General features: G+C 43.3%; 1 protein-coding gene across 3 annotated transcripts in view; it reads left to right on the forward strand.

Annotated features, from left to right (window-relative positions):
* Positions 1–2,286: 2,286 nt before the first annotated feature.
* Positions 2,287–16,639, forward strand: part of LOC140732441 (protein lifeguard 1-like) — a 75,930-nt gene continuing 61,577 nt past the window's right edge. Inside the window, exon 1 of one of the 3 annotated variants that reach the window (XM_073055098.1) lies at positions 2,287–2,403. The gene's annotated coding sequence lies outside the window, so the exon portion shown is untranslated. The remainder of the gene's footprint in view (positions 2,404–16,639) is intronic. The other 2 variants (XM_073055099.1, XM_073055101.1) reach the window with 2 other exon arrangements.

Raw genomic sequence — 16,639 nt, forward strand, 5'->3', positions numbered from 1 at the left:
TCTAAATGCATGTAGCGCACAGCACAGGTAAACAGTAAACAGCTCGCTGTCCTACTGACAAGACCTCGGTGGTAGAAGGGAGAAGCTGTTACCCAGTCTGGCAGTCTTAGTCCTGACGATCCTGCACCTCCTTCCTGATGGTAGTGGATTAAAAAGGTTGTGTGATGGATGGAAGGGATCCTCAACAATGCTTTGGACCCTTTGTCTACAACGATCCTGGAAAATGTCACAAATAAACGGGAGGGAGATCCCAGTGATATTCTCAATGGTTTACCTCCGTAGGATATTGTGGTTCAATGCCTTGCTGTTTCGTACCACACAATGCAGTCAGACAGGATACCTTCTTGCCACCATCCCTGTCTATGTCCTCCCTCCATACATCACCTCATTTATTTTTCTGCTCCTTTCCCCATATTTTTCACATCATCTTATCCTACCATCTCATTTCAAAGCTTCCTCTCATTTTCCCCATCCCTTCTTCCTCTCACCTAGACTATGAGGGGAGATTAAGTCACCTGGGATTGTCCTCGCTGGAATTCAGAAGCATGAGAGGAGATCTTATAAAAACATATAAAATTATGAAAGGGATCGATAAGAAAGAGGCAGGAAAGTTGTTTCCACTGGTAGAACTAGGAGACATGGCCTCAAGATTCGGGAGAGTAGATTTAGGATGGAGATTAGGAAGAACTGCTTTTCCCAGAGAGTGGTGAATCTGTGGAATTCTCTGCCCAATGAAGTAGTAATTCAGTAATAAATTTAAGGCAAGGTTGAATAGATTTTTGTATAGTAGGGGAATTAAGGGTTATGGGAAAAAGGAAGGTAGGTGGAGATGAGTCCATGGCCAGATCATTCTTATTGAATGGAGGGGCAGGCTTGATGGGCCAGACGGCCTACTCTTGCTCCTATTTCTTATGTTCACCGGATGAATGGCCTTGTTCCGAAACATCAACTCATTTCCATAAATGCTGCCTGAACTGCTGAGTTTCTCCAATATTTTGTGTGTGTTGCTCTGGATTTCCAGCATCTGCAGAATCTCTTGCATTTATTCCTTTTTACCTCTGTCTTTTTCCTTGTTTCCATTCTTCTCTCTCCCTCATCCTATCCATATCTTGACACCTTTCACCTCGGCACCCGAATGCCCTCCACAAAACTCTTTTGCCAGCTACTTTTCATCCTTCTGTCCCATGTTCTACCCCCAACATCCCTCCCCTATTGCGACTCCACACCTCATACATGGGGTGGCAGAGTTCAATTCCAGTGTCCTCTGTAAGAAAATCAAAGCATGCGGTTTCCTCCGGGAGCTCCAGATTCCTTTCGCAGTCCAAAGATGTACCGGTTAATAGTTAAACTGGTCATTGTAAATTGTCCTGTGATTAGGCTGGGGTTAAAAAGGTGGCGGTGCAGCTTAGTGGACCAGAAAGGCCTGTTCTGCACTGTATCTCTAAATAAATAACTCCCTCGTCCACCCACCTCATGCCCCTCCATCTGTTTCTCCAACTTCCCCCATCCCTCACGTCCCCTATACCTCATTCACTCTTCCTGTTCCCCTCCATTCCCACCTTAACTCAGCCCTCCACTTCACTCTCTATCCCCTATCTCTATAAGCCTTCAATGTTTATCTCACTCACTCTTTTCCATTCTCCCTCCACCAAAACCTCATGCATCCTCCCCTCCCATATTCTCACTTCTGCGGGCCTCTCAGTTTCCACCTCACTCCCCTTCCTCTATTATCCCTCCATCCCTAACTCACTCTCTCTCCACTGTTCCCCCTCCAACCCTACTTCACTCCCTCTCCACTGTTCCCCCTCCATCCCTACCTCACTCCCTCTCCCCTGATCTCCCTCCATCTCTACCTGACTCCCTTCTCCCCTATTCCCTCCATCTCTACCTCACTCCCTCTCCCCTATTCATCCCTATCTCACCCTTCTCCAGTACTCTCTCTATGCCTTCCTGACTCCCTCTCTCCTATAACCCTCCATCCTTGCCTGATTTTCCCTCCTCTATTACCTCCATCCCTACCTCACTCTCCCTCCCCCTCCCCTATTCATCCCTATCTCACCCTTCTCCAGTATTCTCTCTATGCCTTCCTGACTCCCTCTCTCCTATAACCCTCCATCCTTGCCTGATTTTCCCTCCTCTATTACCTCCATCCCTACCTCACTCTCCCTCCCCGATCCCTTCCATCCTTACCTGACTATTACCCCCATCCCTACCTCATCCCCTCTCCCGTATTCCCCCTCCATTCTTACCTCACTCCGCCAAATGCGCCCCCTAGCGCAGCCCGCCGCCGATCCTCGCTGCGCGCCACCGTCGAGCGGGAGCGCGCACCCCGGCGATCGGGCGGCAGAGGAAGAGCTCGAGGTGCGTTTCGGCTTTGGCATTGCGGGAGTCGGGTCGCCGCAGGTAGGCCTGGGCAAGGGCTTCGTCCTCTCGATTCAGTGTCCATGGGGCAAGGGGGAAAGATGGGGAAAACATCCTCGTTGGAGTTGGGGAGTCGGAGGGATGGGCCGTCGTAGTTGATGCTCCGCTGTGCAGCCGAATGATTCGTGTTTATTGCTGATAAAATTTAGCTCGCGGCTAATTTAATGGCTTTCGTCCCCTGTCGTCTAAACTTCTTTTTCTTGGTGCGTCAGAGAGGATTAGGAGGCGCTACCGTAAACTACAGGGAGGTGGAGGGGGAGATGGGGTTTTGCGGCGGGGGGAAGAGGAGAGGATTGATGGAGGGGAGGTGGAGATGGATTGGGGGATGGGGAGAGAAGGAGGAGGGGATTGAGGGAGAGGGAGGAAACGGAGAGGGAAGGGTAGGAGAAGGAGGGGGTTTGAGAGGGATTGGAAGGGGAAGGATGAGTGGGATTGAAGAGGAGGAGGAATTGGGGTATTGAAGGAGGAGAATGTGGGGCTTTGATGGAGGAGGGGGTATGTGGGTGAGAAGGTGGGATATGAATGGTGAGGAAGGGGATTGAGGGTTAGGGGTAGAAGGGAACATGGAGGTATCTGTGGGGTAGGGGCATCAGAGGGGGTTGTGGTGGTGGAGGCTATGGTATTGTGAGGTGGGACTGGAGGAACAGATAGTCAGGGGTATGGAGATATCTCTGTGGGGTAGGAATGTTGTTGAGAGAGTGTCAGAGGAGGAACAATCTCAGGGGGAAATGGTCACCAGTGAGGAAGTGGATGTGTTGGTGTGGAGGTTATGTGGCATGTTTTTCTCTAACCCAGTCGGCCTTTGGGATTGACAGGACAGGCGATTAGATTCACTGACTAGAAGCACAACCCTCCATGGAGTGGTTGTCAGGGCTTGTGCTCCTGTGTATGGTTTATAGGAAACACTTTAGTTTAAAGTAACTTGTCTATCTAGACTGTTGTTCATGCAGCTCTGCTCACAGCAGTTGCCATTTAATTGATGTCCTCAGTGTAGATGAGCTTTGGAATTGCGAAGGGATGGAAAATGGCATTAGTTAAAATGAGTATTGTGGTTGACATGACGGTGACAGGAGAGAGGACTGCAATGTATAGGACTGTATAGAATGTTAACATTGTGCCTTTGAATGTGTGGAGCAGAGGTTCCCAGCCTTTTTTATTGTGTGGACCAATACCATTAAGCAAGGGGTCTTTGGACCCCAGGTTGGGAACCCCAGAGTGATGTGGTCTTGCTGAAACTTAAAGATTAGCTTTGTCTTGTGTACATGGAAACAGAGTGAAATGCATCATTTGCATCTAGTCAAACCAGCAAAGATTGTGCTGGGCAGCCTGCAAGTGTTGGCATGCCTCTGGCACCATCATAGCATGTCCACAACTCACTAGCCCTGACCATAAGATGTAGGAGCAGAATTAGGCCATTTGGCCCATCAAGTCTGCACCACTATTATGGCTGACCCATTTTTCCTCTCAGCCCCAATCCTCTGCCTTCTCCCTGTATCCCTTTGTGCCCTGATCAATCAAGAATCTATACACCTCTGCCTTGAATATACATATAGACTTGGCCTCCACAGCTGCCTGTGGCAACGAATTCACAGATTCACGACTCTCTGGCTAAAGAAATTTCTCCGTTCTAAAAGGACACCCCTTTATTCTGAGGCTGTCTTCTGGCACTCTCCCACCATGGGGAACATCCTTTCCACATTCACTTTGTCAAGGCCCTTCACCATTCGATAGGTTTCAATGAGGTCACTCCTCAAGCTTCTGAATTCCAGTAAATACATGCCTAGAGCCATCAGTGTCACCCTTCATGTGACAAGCCATTAAAACCTGGAATCATTTTCGTGAACCTCCTTTGAACCCTTCCCAGTTTCAGCACATTCCTTCTAAGATAAGGGGCCCAAAACTGCTCTCAATGCTCCCAAGTGGGTCCTCACCAGTGCTTTCCATCTGCCACTTCTTTGCCCACTCTCCTAGTCTAAGTCCTTCAGTAGCCTTTCTATTTCCTCAAAGCTACCTGCCCCTCCACCTACCTTCATATTGTCTGCAAACTTTGCAATAAAGCCAATAATTCCATCATCCAAATCATTAATGTGCATGTCTTTGGAATGTGGAACTCCCAGAGGAAACCCACACATTCATAAGGAAAACATACTAGTTCCTTACAGACAGCGGTGGGAATTAATCCTAGATCTTAAAGTGATGCATTAACTGTTATGCTATCATGCATTCAGTATTTGGAAATACTTAACTCAGACCAGTTTGATATTCAGAGCACCGTTTACACTTGTTATGTGTATTTTTTAATATGCTGGTAGGTACTATCCAATCCTGGACTGTTTGGAAGTGATATAATTGTGATCAAAGACCAGATATTTCCTGGGTTAAGTCATTCGGCCGTGTGTACGTTCTTTGAATATGTTGGAACAATAACAGTGGAAGGCTGAGATTAGATTGTTTTCTAAATCTCAACCGTCTGCAGTTGTGTTGAAAGAGGATTTTGATATTTTAAATGGTTCTGTGTGGGAGGTGATGTTAATTGCCTAGCATAGTAATTTTTATATTGAACTGGTGCATCACATTTCTTAAATAAGCCAGTGTTCATAATCATCTGTGTATGGATGTCTGGTTCAGGTTGGCCACAAGTTTGGGATCTTGTTTTAATGGGATGATTTGCAGTGGATGAGTGTATTTGACATTGTCACTTCTGTAGAAAAATTTGCCAAGAACAATGATGGTCAAAGACCATGACACGACTCATAATGATAATGAATGTTTGAATAGGTGTGAATTGATTTCACTTTGGTAAGTCGAATTTGATACAATACAGGGTTAATTGGGGGATTCTTAACAGTGTGGAGAACAGAGGGATCTTGGGGTTCATGCCCATAGAGCCCTCAAATTTGTACCATAAGTTAAGAAAGTGTATGGTGTCTAGTGGGGGATTGGGCTGCAGCTCCATAAAACTGATGAGACCACACTTGAAGTTTTGTGTTCATTTCTGGTTGCCTCATTATGGGAAGGATGTAGAAACTTTAGAGAGGATACAGAGGAGATTTACCAGGCTGATAGGCTGTGCAAGAGAGGGTTTCTCTGTAGAGAGGAGGATGAGAGGTGATTTTAAATAAGTGTAGTAGCATATTTAGTCAAGTACAATATTCTCCAGGGGGGTTATTCCATTAATGGAGAACACCTGTGTGACTTTGTTTGACAGGAGCAGTCTGATGCAGGGACAGCCACGACACAATCCTTGACAGATCGGGGTTAGGGTCCAGTGGCATGGCATGCAGGATGACTGGAGACCCTACACTGATGCAGCCTTCTTCGGTCTTCAGTGCTGTAGTGATGTGTCATTTTCCACCAGTCCCAATGAAGGGGCCAAATGGAAACATGGGTTATACTATTTTCCATAGATGCTGCCTGCCCTGCTGATTCCTCCTGCGTTTTGGTGTGGTTCACATTGTCAGTGTTGTGAGCTTCTGACCATACATCCATTCTTTGCCATCTTCATGCTGTGGCTCTATTTTGCCTTGTCTTGTTTGCTGAGATTTTATTTGTTCTGGTATCACTATTGTCCTTGCTGACTCTTTTTAGAATTAATCTGAAGCTTCAATAATACCATAAGGCATCGGAGCAGAATTAGGCCATTTTGCCAGTTGAATCTGCTAATTTATTATCCCTCTCAATTACATTCTCCTGCCTTCTCCCCAAATCCTTTGATGCACTTACTGGTCAAGAAACTATCAATCTCCGCTTTAAATATACCCCAAAATTTGGCCTCCACAGCTGTCCGTGGTAATGAATTCTACAGATTAACTACCCTCTATCTAAGCAAAATTCCTTCTCTTATCTTTTCTAAGCTCTTACCTTAATCTGTACTGAGTCCAAGTTTGAAGCATTGTGTGAAGTTCTGGTCACCTACCAAAAGGAAAATTTGAAAAGAGTATCGAGAGAATTTATAACGAGGTTGCTAAGGAGGACCTGAATTGTAAGGAAAGGTTGAGTAGGTTCAGACTTTATTCCCTGAAAAGTAGGAGAATTAAGGGAGATTTGATAAATATGTACAAAATTATGAGGGGTCTAGTTAGGGCAAATGCAAGCTGGCTTTTCCATTGATGTTCAATGAGACTAGAACCTGAAGTCATACAGTAGGGTAAGGGTGAAAGGTGAGATATTTAAGTGGAACTTCTTCACTCAGGTTAGTGAGAGAGTTGAATGTGCTGCCAGCAGAAGTGGTGGATGTGGGTTTGATTGCAGCATTTAAGAGAAGTTTGGATAAGTACATGGACAGGAGTGCTACGGAGGGCGATGGGACTAGATGGGCCAAAGGACCTGTTTCCGTGCTGTAGTGCTCTGTGACTCCAGTTTATCTATCACAATTTTTCGCTGATACTGAGTTTTAGGTTTGGAATATTTGTATTAAAATTTTGTTCTTGTTTGACAGTTTGTCTTTTGCTGTTCCTTTTCCAGTTGTACATCTCCATTTTGTTGATCTGCTTTAGCTGTCTTTCATAATAGATTCTCTCCACATTACTCTCGCTTCTCTTTTGATTATGTAGTTTCTTGTTAAAGGCTGCATAACTTTAAGGTGATAGGAGGGAAGTATGGGGGCGTGGGAGTCAGAGGTAAGTTTTTATTATCCAGAGAGTGGAATGCCCTGCCAGGGGGGTGGTGCATTAGAAGCCCTCAAGAGACTTTTAGGTAGGCACATGGATGATAGATGAGTGAGCAAAGGGTTATGTTGATCTTGGAGTAGGATGGCATAACATCATGGGCCAAAGAGACTGTACTTGTGTTGTATTGTTCCATGTTCTAAACCATTTGTATAAATATTATTGTGGCAATAAACTATTCTAAACACTGCAGTTCTTTAATTATGCACCTCTTAATCTCCCTCAGTGACTTGGACTTTTTAAAATCTACTCTCCGGTTGCTCCTTCAGAACTCTTCATTAAAAAGATAGGTTATCAGTCTGTTTATCAGTTTTATGAATCATCCTGTAGTCCCTGTATTGAATAGAGTGAGTTTAAAGCCTCTTTAATGGACAATTCAAAAGTTCCTAATGATGAAAAATGCCCCCTCCATAGCTCTTGTAACAAATGTTGTCCATTGATAATCTGGAAGGATCTGTAGTATGTCTGAGTTGTGAAAAACCCATTATATTCGGTGTGAAACTGCAGGCCAGAACAGACAAGTGATGTAATGCACCAGAATGCAGAGATTGTTCTTGGATGCGGTGCAAGTTTTTAATGTCCTGTTCATCATTTTAATCTCCTCCCGTTAAGTAGACACCTTTTCTAACTGAATTTATTATTCAATTTGTGGATTGAATTAATATATCTTGGATGGATCAATGTTGATTTCTTTTGCTGACTTCCACCTGAACGTTGGGAAAGAGAGAAAAAAAAGTTCCTGTTGCCAGGCATTTAATTAGCATACTTGTCATCAAGTTGCTACCAGACCTATAAATTCTGTCTGTGTAGCCAAAATGGCCTGGGATCTTTTAAACAGATCTGTAGATGTTGGAAATCCAGAGTATCACACCCATAATGATGGAGAAACTCAGCTGGTCAGGCAACATCTATGGACAGGAATATACAGTTGATGTTTTGGGTCAAGAACCTTCATCAGGGCAGGAAAGGAAGGGAGGTGAAACTAGAATAAGAAGATGGGGGGAGGCGAAGGAGTAATCCCACAGCGCCCTGTGACTTCAGTCTCTGAGGCAGACATGAGAGCATCCTTCAGGAGGGTGAACCCATGGAAAGTATCCAGCCCAGATGGGGACCTGGCCGAGTACTAAAGGCCTGTACTGATCAACTGGCTGTAGTGTTCACTGAGATCTTTATCCTCTTGCTTTGGCAGTCTGAGGTACCAGCCTGCTCCAAGCAGGCTTCAATTATGCCTATGCCAAAGAAGAATATGGTAATTTGCCTGTGATGGAATGTTTTGAGAGGTTGGTGATGGAAAAATATCAACTTCTGTCTGAGAAGTGACTTGGATCCACTCCAATTTGCCTACTGGAGCAACAGGTCCACAATAGGTGCCATCTTATTGGCTCTTCCCTCAATCCTGGAACACCTGGGCAGCAAAGATGAATACATCAGGGTGCTCTTTATTGACTACAGCTTAGCATTCAAATCTATCATCACCTCACTCCTAATTAGTAAGCTTCTAGACCTTGACCTCAATATTGTGCAACAGGATCCTGGATTTCCTCACTTGCAGACCCCAGTTAGTTCGGATTGTACAATCCTCCACAATTGTACTCCTTCACAATATCCATCAGCACGGTTACACCATGGTGTTATGTGCTTAGCCCCCTGCTCTACTTGCTTTACACTTATGACTGTGTGGTTAAGCACAGCTCCAATGTCATATTTAAGTTTGCTGGCGACACTACTGCCATAGGCCAAATCAAAGGTGAATCAGCGTGTCGGAGGAAGATTGAAAATCTGGCCACGACAACAACCTTTCACTCAATGTTAGCAAGACCAAGGAGCTGTTTATTGACTTCAGAAGGAGGAAATAAGAAGTCCATGAGCCGTTCCTCATCAGATCAGAGGTGGAGAGGGTCAGCAAGTTTAAATTCCTTGGTGTTATTTTGGAGGACCTGCGAAGAAAGCATGACAGTCCTTAGAAGTTTGCAAAGATTCAGCATGAAAGCAAAAACTTTGACAAACCTCTCTAGATGTGTGTCAGAGAGTATATTGACTGGCTGTATCACAGCCTGGAATGGAAACACCAATGCCTTTTGAATGGGAAATCTTGCAAAAAGTAGTGGATATGGCCCTGTCCATCAGGAGTAAAGCCCTCTCCGCCACTGAGCACATCTGTATGGAGCATTGTCACAGAAAAGCAGCATCTGGTATTGGATTCTCACCACCTACGTTATGCTCTTTTCTCAGAAGCATCAGAATGCTCTCCAGCAGATTCAGGAACAGTTATTACCCCTCAACCATTTGACTGTTGAACCAATAGAGATAACTTCACTCGGCTTCACTTGCCCCATCACTGAGCTGTTCCCACAGCCCATGGACTTGCTTTCAGGGATTCTTCATATGTTCTCAATATTTATTGCTTATTTATTATTATTATTTCTTTCTTTTTGTATTTGCACAGTTCGTTGTCTTTTGCACACTTGTCTGCCACCTTGTCTGGTGGTGTGGTCTTTCTTTTTATTGTGGTTATTGGATTGATTGAGTATGCTTGCAAGGAAATCAGTCTCAAGGTTGTACTTTGATAATAAATATACTTTGAACTTTGAGTACAAACTGGAAGGTGATAGGGAAGGTGATTCTTATCATAAGAGCCTTTTTTTATATATATTCCCTCCTCCCGTGATATTGTTCTGTCTGATTTGTCATTATAATCTATTAGTAGTATATATTTTTTAACTTTTTCTCCTTCTTCAGGACTGGAAAAGAATAAAAAAGGAAAGAGGACAAGCTAGAAGGTGATAGGTGAAGCCAGATGGGTGCCCTTTACCCTTCCTACCCACCTGGCTTCACCCATCACTTCTAGCTAGTCTTCCTTCCCTTCCCCTCACTTTTTTGTTCTGGCACCCTCCCCTTCCTTTTCAGTCCTGAAGAACGGTCGTGCCCAAAATGTTGACTGTTGATTCCTCTCCGTAGATGCTGCCTGATCTGCTGAATTCTTTCGGCATTTTCCATAAACTACATCACAACTAGGAACCATTTTGAAGTGAATTTGTTGTGAATTGTTTGGATTTGTGAAGATCAGGAATTAAATGTGACTTAATTCTGGCAGCTCACAGTTTGTAAACATTTGGATAATTGTATAGCAGAACATTATAATATGTTTGAGATGACCTACGTAAGCTGCACCATCCAGTTACCTACTGTCCTTGGCCCTCTCCAAACCAACTGTGTTCCTCATGTTTCCTGCATGCCCCAAAACAATAAATTACACCCCTTCACACTCCCAATAACAACATACAATGGCAACTCTGCCGTATCCCTCCTCCCCCCCCCCCCCACCCCCAACAACTTTTGTACCAGCACCTCCCTCACCACCACTGGCTAATAACGGATCAATTCATTCCCCACCGCACACAACACAGATGCAATGGGATTTAACATCATACACCAACACCTATTTTTGTGTATGTTGCATTGAGAAAATTCTGTACTTTAAATAATGAAATCTTCCCTTTTGAATCAGCAAAAAGGATTTTAGTTTAATGGCTCATCAGGAAAATGGAAACTCAGATTCTTACAACATTTTCTACATTTCTGTAACACAAATCTGGAATATGTACTTGAATATTCATTAAGGGACCTGATTTAGTGGTTGGTTGACTGACCATGTTATTGAATGTGATGGGGCATTAAGCTCTGCCCTGTGGTAAATAATCTCAATAGGAGAAAAAGACACAACAGCCTTGGGATTATATATGGATTATGTCATGTGAGAGTCTAGGACCAGCGAGGGTAGAATCAAGATAAAAGGAGACCCCTTTAGGGCAGAGATTAGGAATTCCTTTAGCTAGAGGGTAGTGACTCTGTGGAATTCATTGCCACAGACAGCTATGGAGACCCAAGATTTTGGGTATATTTAAAGTGGAAGTTGATTAATTCTTGATTAGTAAGGACGTCATAGGTTACGGTGAGAAGGCAGGAGAATGGATTTGTGGGGGATAATAAATCAGCCATGATGGAATGGCGGAGCAGACTTGATGGGCTGAAAGGTGTAAATCTGCTCTTGTGTCTATGATCTAATGGATTTCTCCTAATTTGGCTGTACTGCGCCCTCTGTGCTTTAGTCTCCTTTTCTGCTTCCCACCCCTCGTTTTCTTCAGACTTTTGATTTGGGTATTGATTTGAGTAATTTGCTGTCACTGGTGACTTGGGATTGTACATTGAAGGATACAGAAAGAGAGCCTGGTGCTTGCCATGAGAGATTGGAGTAGGTATCAAGCAGGAGGAGCAATGCTTGCTACTTCCGTGACACAGGATATTGTGCCCTGAGGTCATTATAAATTATTCCTAACTTTCCAGTGCTAATATGGTGAGCTAACCCAGATAGGATGAGCTTGCAGTATGAAGTATCTGTGAAATAATTCCTTTTTGCTCACATTGATTAGGGTCAACCCTGTCATAGAGTTATAGAGCATTACAACACAGAAACAGGCTGTTTGGCCCATCTAGTCCATGCAGACCCTGGTCCTATTGACCTGCATCTGGACTATAGTCCTCTATTCCCCTGCCATCTATGTACCTATCCAGACTTCTCTTAAATGTTACAGTTGAACTTGGATTCACCACTTCTGCTAAAAGCTCATTTCACACTCTGAAGAAGTTCCCCCTCAGGTTCCCCTTAAACATTTTACCTTTCACTCTTAACCTATGGCCTTTAGTTCCTGTCTTACTCCCCCTCAGTGGCAAAAGTCTGCTTGCATTTACCTTCATAATTTTGTTTGCCTTTATCAAATTTCCCGTATTCACTTATGTTCCAGGAAATAAAGGCCTAATGTATTCAGTTTTTCCCTAGAACTCATGTTTAATATGATTTAGTGGGTAGGTGTTTGGCATCTGAGTCAGATTTGTGAGTAGGTGGAGAGCGTGTTGTCTTTCAGATGTTAGACTGAAGAGTTCCTGTCTGTGTGGCCAGTGGATAGGAAACATTCTGTTTAGCTTGCTTAAAGAAGAGCAGATAAGTTCCGGGCTGCATCTATTTCAGAATCAGGTTTATTATCACCTGATTTATGACGTGAAACTTGTTAACTTAGCAGCAGCAATTCAATGCAATACATAATCTAGGGGAGAAAAAAAGAATAAAATAAAAATAACAACAATAAATAAACAAGTAAATCAATTATGTATATTGAACAGATTTAAAAATGTGCAGAAACAGAAATATTGTATATTTAAAAAATAGTGAAGTAGTGTCCAAAGATTCAATGTCCATTTAGGAATCGGATGGCAGGGGGAAGAAGCTGTTCCTGAATCGCTGAGTGTGTGCCTTCAGGCTTCTGTACCTCCTACCTGAAGGTAACAGTGAGAAAAGGGCATGCCTTGGGTGCTAGAGGTCCTTAATAATAGACTCTGCCTTTCTGAGACTTTGCTCCCTAAAGGTGTTCTGGGTACTTTGTAGGCTAGTACCCAAGATGGAGCTGACTAGATTTACAACCTTCTGCAGCTTCTTTCAGTCCTGTGCAGTAGCCCCTCCATACCAGACAGTGCTGCAGCCTGTCAGAATGCTCTCCACGGTACAACTATGGTCAAAACAAATGACGTAGTCATTTTGCTGCTTGAGGGACCTTGCTGTACACAAATTCCTTTATTGAGGAAATAGAGCAGCTAATGACTGCACTTGGGAAGTGTTTCATTGGCAGTGTAAGTGCTTTAAATATTCTGAAATGGATGTGTAAGTTGCTATGCAAGTGTTCCTTTTCAGTGATTAAATAGGTTTTTCTAATAGATACCATCTACCATCTTTTTTTCCCACTCTTCCAATTTGTTTTAAGTCTTGCTGCAATCTCATTGCTTCCCCAGAACTACCTACCCCTCCACCTATTTTCATATCATCCGCTAACTTTGCCACAAAGCCATCAATTCTACTATCTAAATCATTGACAAACAATGTGAAAAGCAGCAATCCCAATACTGACCCCTGAGGAACATCACTAGTCACTGGCAGCCAATGAAAAAAGGCCTCTTTTATTCCCTTTCACTGTCTCCTGCCTGTCAGCCATTCCTCTATCCATGCCAGTACCTCTCTTGTAACACCATAGGATTTTATCTTGTTAAGCAGCCTCATGTATGGCACCTTGTCAAATCCCTTCTGAAAATCCAAGTAAATGACATCCACTGCCTCTCTTTTGTCCATCCTGCTTGTTACTTCCTCGAAGAACTCTTAACAGATTTGTCAGGCAAGATTTCCTTTTACAGAAACCATGCTGACTCTGAATTATTTTATCATTAGCTTTCAAGTACCTTGAAACCTCATCTTTAATAATAGGCTCCAACACTTTACCAACCACTGAGATTATGCTAACTGGCCTACGATATTCTTCCTTTTGCATTCCTCCATTCTTCAAGAGTGGAGTAACATTTGCAATCTTCCAGTCCTCCAGGACCGTGCCAGAATCGAGTGATTATTGAAAGATCATGACCATTGCATCCATTCTCTTCAGCAACTTCTCTAAGGACTCTGGGATGTAATCCGTCTGGCCCAGGTGACTTATCCCACTCTAGCCCTTTGAGTTTGCGTAGCACTTTTTCCTTTGTAATAGCAATGGCACTCACTGCTGCTCTGACACTGTGACACATTGCTTGTGTCTTCCACGGTGAAGACTAATGGAAAGTATTCAGTAAGTTCATCTGCCATTTTTTTTTGTCCCCCATTAATTACTACCTCACCAGCATCATGTTCCAGTAGTTCAATATCAACTCACACCTCGCTTTTACTCTTTATATAACTGAAAAAACTTTTGGTTTCCTGCTTTATATTATTGGCTAGTTTTCCCTTGTATTTAATCTTTTCCCTTATAGCTTTTTTATTTGTCTTTTGTTGAATTTTAAAAGCTTCTCAATCATCCAACTTCTCACTAATTTTTGCTACCTTATATGGTCTTTCCTTGTGTTTTATGTGTTCCTAACTTCCTTTGTCAACTACAGTTGCCTACCCTTGCCATTTGAGAACTTTTTCCTCTGTGGGACATATCTTGCACCTTGTGAACTGTTCCCAGAAACTGCAACCATCTCTGCTCTGCCATCCTCCTCCAATCCACCTGGGCAAGCTCCTCTCTTATGCCTCCATAATTCACTTTATTCCGTTGCAATACAGATAGACAATAGACAATAGGTGCAGGAGTAGGCCATTTGGCCCTTCGAGCCAGCACCACCATTTAATGTGATCATGGCTGATCATCCACAATCAGTAACCCATTCCTGCCTTCTCCCCATATCCCTTGACTCCGCTATCTTTAAGACCGCTATCTAACTCTTTCTTGAAAACATCCAGAGAACTGGCCTCCATTGCCTTCTGAGGCAGAGCAATCCATAGATCTACAACTCTCTGGGTGAAAAAGTTTTTCCTCAACTCTGTTCTAAATGGCCTACCCCTTATACTTAAACTGTGGCCTCTGGTTCTGGACTCCCCCAACATCGGGAACATGTTTCCTGCCTCAAGCATGTCCAATCCCTTAATAATCTTATATGTTTCAATCAGATCCCCTCTCATCCTTCTAAATTCCAGTGTATACAAGCCCAGTCGCTTCAATCTTTCAACATATGACAGTCCCGCCATCCTGGGAATCAACCTCGTGAACCTACGCTGCACTCCCTCAATAGCAAGAATGTCCTTCCTCAAATTTGGAGACCAAAACTGAACACAGTACTCCAAGTGTGGTCTCACCAGGTCCCCGTACAACTGCAGAAGGACCTCTTTGCTCCTATACTCAACTCCCTTTGTTATGAAGGCCAACATGCCATTAGCTTTCTTCACTGCCTGCTGTACTTGATTGCTTACTTTCAGTGACTGATGAACAAGGACACCTAGATCTCATTGTACTTCCCCTTTCCCTAACTTGACACCATTCAGATAGTAATCTGCCTTCCTGTTCTTGCCACCAAAGTGGATAACCTCACATTAAACTGCATCTGCCCACTCACCCAACCTGTCCAAGTCATCCTGCATTCTCCTAACATCCTCCTCATATTTCACACTGCCACCCAGCTTTGTGTCATCTGCAAAGCTAATACATGTGACTCGTGCTTCTTCCTCTCATAGTTATTATTCTATAGATTTGCTGAGTATGCCCATAGGAAAATGAATCTCAGAGTTGTACATGGTGACATATATGTAGTTTGATCATACATTTACTTTGAACATGTGGCAAAGCTAATCTTATTTGAAAAGTGCTATTAAACCTTAAAGACACAGGAGACACCAAATGCTGGAAATCTGGAGCATAACAAAATGAACAGCTGATCTTTCTATTTGAGACTGGGAGTCTTTGGCCTGAATGTGGACTATTCATTTCCTCGTAGATGCTGACTGACCTGCAAAGTTCCTTCAGTGCCTTGATGTTGTTTAAGACCTTACCCATGCAAGATCTGAGCTTTGGAAGGGTGTAGCTTAAAAAGGTTTTAAATAAAAGTGTGTTTCATCTTGTCAACACTGTGCCCAACACATTGAGACTTTTCATTTAAGCTGCTTTATCGCTGCTGGCTGTGGAATCTTGAGTGCTAATTGGTTGTTTTTAGTATGCAGATGAAATCACTGGCGATTCATCCTGTTTGAATTGGAAAACTCATGATTTTTCTCTATCAGATGATACAATGTGTTAACTTTGCAAATGTATTTAATTTTATTCATGTTGTGTGTTTGATGACTCTGGGCCTGTAATTGCTGTAGTTCAGAAGAATTGGGGATGGGGGTGGAGGGGGGAATCTCATTGAAACCTATCCAATACTAAACGTTCTGGATAGAGTGGATGTGGAGAGGATGTTTCCTATAGTGGAGTCTAGGACCAGAAGGCATAGCCTCAGAATAGAGGGATATCCATTTACAGCAGAGATAAGGGAGAATTTCTTTAACCAGCTTGTGATGAATCTGTGGAATTGATTGCCACAGATGGCTGTGCAGACCAAGTAATTGGATATATTTAAGGTGGAGGTTGATAGGTTCTTGATTAATCAGGGTGTCAAAGGCTGCGGGGAGAAGGTAGGTGAATGGAAGTTGAGAGGAATGATGGAGTGGCAGAACAGACTCATTGGGTCAAATGGCCTAATTCTGCTCCTATGTCTTATGTTCTCATAAATTACCTAGCAACACTAGTGTTTGTACATTAGCAGCATGATGATTTAATTGAAAAACAATTCCTTCACTACCATCCCAAATGGAATTTTCAAACCATTAGATTTTGTTAAGACCATAAGACAATAGGAGTAGAATTTGCCATTCGACTTGTCTCTGCCATTCCATCATGGCTGATTTATTATCCCTCTCATCCCCATTCTCTGTTCTGAGGCTGTGCCCTCTGGTGCTAGACTCCCTACTATAAGAAACAATCGCTCCACATTCACTATATTCAGTGTTCAATAGGTTTCAATGACATTTATGGTTGATTTTTTTTCATTGAGGTTTCAATGAAAAAATGCAGAACAGGCCACAAGCTGCACCCCCCTCTCCCCCCCCCCCCCCCCCCCAGCGACCTACCTATTTAACCCTAGCCTTATCAAAGGACAATTTACAATGA

Source organism: Hemitrygon akajei, chromosome 8 (genome assembly GCF_048418815.1).
Source record: "Hemitrygon akajei chromosome 8, sHemAka1.3, whole genome shotgun sequence".
Lineage (NCBI taxonomy): Eukaryota > Metazoa > Chordata > Chondrichthyes > Myliobatiformes > Dasyatidae > Hemitrygon > Hemitrygon akajei.